This window comes from Capsicum annuum, chromosome 9, assembly GCF_002878395.1.
Source record: "Capsicum annuum cultivar UCD-10X-F1 chromosome 9, UCD10Xv1.1, whole genome shotgun sequence".
Classification (NCBI taxonomy): Eukaryota; Viridiplantae; Streptophyta; class Magnoliopsida; order Solanales; family Solanaceae; genus Capsicum; species Capsicum annuum.
The window spans coordinates 215,611,296-215,613,899 of NC_061119.1; positions in this window are offsets into that span (position 1 = coordinate 215,611,296).

A 2,604-nucleotide genomic window follows, 5' to 3' on the forward strand; every position below is an offset into this window, starting at 1 on the left:
TCATATTAAAGCACAACGGACATATAGACACAAATAAAGATATCAAGGACACGTTTAAACAAAATAGATTAACACCAAAAAGGACATTGCCACTGAATAGGGGCATCAAAAGCCTTCAAAGCTCTATCTTACATATAAACAAGTCCTATATCTCAAGAATATATTCACTATCATAGTGAAAACAGATAACAGTCTTCAGTAACAACACGCACGACAGATCCAAGCAGAAAGAGCTACTAGAACGAAATCACTACAAAAAAAGGGGAACATTGTTTCAAACAAGCAGCATAACAATTCGTATCATATGCAAATCCTATGGCTTTCAAAGCCTCTACAGAACATAATCCCAGTCTCATTCACGCTTATGACTAAACCACTATCGCTATGAAGAAAAGAGATGAAGAAGAAAATGATAAATTAAAAAAGTGAAAGAGTAGAATTACCTCTTTAAGGGCTGCAAAACGAGACTCGAGCTTTGTTCAGAATCACAACCACCAGAAAAACATTGCAATCGACACCTCGAGACTCCAATTAGTTGACAAATCCATGAAGGGAATTTTACTAAAAGGAATCGACTTGTGCTCCCTGAGTTTTCTTTTTCCCGTTTCTTTTGCTTTCAAAGAGAAGAAAATCTCCCCCGACCCTTTTCTCGACCCAAAGGAAAAAATCCTCAGCCGAGCTTTCGCAGCCAATTTCCCAACACCCAAAATTTTCAAAAAAAAAATCCTTTTTCTTTCTCCTAAAACTTCGAATCCAGAAGAGAAAGACCAGAAAAATCCCCCCCCCCCCCCCCCCCTCCCAACAATGACCCAAATGGGTTCTTATATAAAAGACCAAATTAGGGGTATTTGGGGACTTGAAAAATAGAATATCTTTTGAATTTTTGGGTTTCGGATAAGATTTCCCATTCAAGATCGGTACTAATTTGGAATTTTTCTACAGCAATTCAAAATAATTAGCCAATAAGGGATGAGGAATCAAAATTCCCTCATGAACCAATCAAAAATCACCAAAAATGTACAAATCCATATCGATTATTTCGAGATTCGGAGAAATTTTGAATTTTAAAGAGTCGCCACTTAATTTTTAAAAGGAATTAAGAAACCTTTATAAGATACTTTAAACGATCAAAAACAGAAAAATTACTTAAGTTTAAAGACTCTGAGTAAGCGGTTCCTATTAACGTTTTAGGAATGTGCTAGACACCTAAAACATCCGTTAACTTGCGGTTATCCAGACTGTTTGAAAACATCTTTTGATTAACTTGTAAAAAGATTAATTTGTTGGAAAGTGGTTCATTTTGGAAAACGACTTGTGGGAAAAGTAATTGATTAAGGAAAAGTTTTTTGCAAAATCAATTTTTTAGCAACTTAGTTAGGGAGTTAACTAGATTTGAACACTAAGCAAATAAAATAACGAAAGGGAAATAGAGGAAGAAATAAATGATTTGGGCCTTCATGCCCAAATCCGTCACTCTGTCCTAGTCTAGATATTGGGCTTTCGGCCCGTTTTCCACCTATCCTAGTCTATATTTCGAGCCTTTGGCTCGAGTATCGCTCCACCTATATTAAATTTACAACTTTGGCTTCGAGGCCCAAATGAATGAATAAATAAATAAATAAAAAATTAAATAAATAAAAGACGACAATAAATATATAAAATGAAATAATAAATGAGACTTTTGTCTCTTAACCACTTCAAAGATGGAACTTTAACTCATTCTTCTTCTTTTGAATCTTTACACTCATATGCCGCGGAAAACGCTTTAGACTTCTTTTGGGCTTCAACTCGAAAGTTGGGCCCCATAGGCCCATGATGGATGCATGAAGGCAAAGTAGTCCGGGTAGGACTCGAATGATTTCCATGCAAAAATAAAAGCAAGACACATTAACACATATAAAAGAAAAAGAAAAGAAGGAAAAATGAAGGAAGTCGGCATATGATAAATCAAAACAAAACAGAAAATATAAATAAAATAAATAAGAGATGGTCATTACAATGTCGACCAAAGAATATAAAGAAAGTTAATCCATAGTTAACTGTAGACAACGGTATAACATAGTTCTTAAATGTTCAAAAGTCGATCACAAAAAACAATAGGACATGCTCATATCAATTTAACAGTGAAAGGTGAAATTAAAACAATGGACTTTATATTTGACATAATCCAACGTTCCTAAAAAATGGCAAGAAGATTTAAAAGCACATAGGCCGAGCATGTTACACTTTGGAATAGTCCTTTTAATCAAGTAGACATAAAACGAAACCGACTTCGAGAATTCTTATCGAAGGAAAAAAATCAAAGTATCTAGGCGGAAGTTGATTGATTCAACCAAAGATTCATTCTTGGAAGTAAATCTATACGTTGGGCAAGTCAATTTCAATATTTCAGATAGAAGCGAATAAGCTTTATCCTTATACATATTCAAACATCAAAAACGAGAATCTTTGAGAAATAGAAGAAGGAAGAATTGATGGCGAACGTCTTAACCAAAGAAATGACCAATCAAGCACTTATGAGAATGATGTACAAATAAGACTTTTACAGATCCAAACCTAAAATACACATGGCTACCTCCAAACGTTATTGCTCAACTAACAATT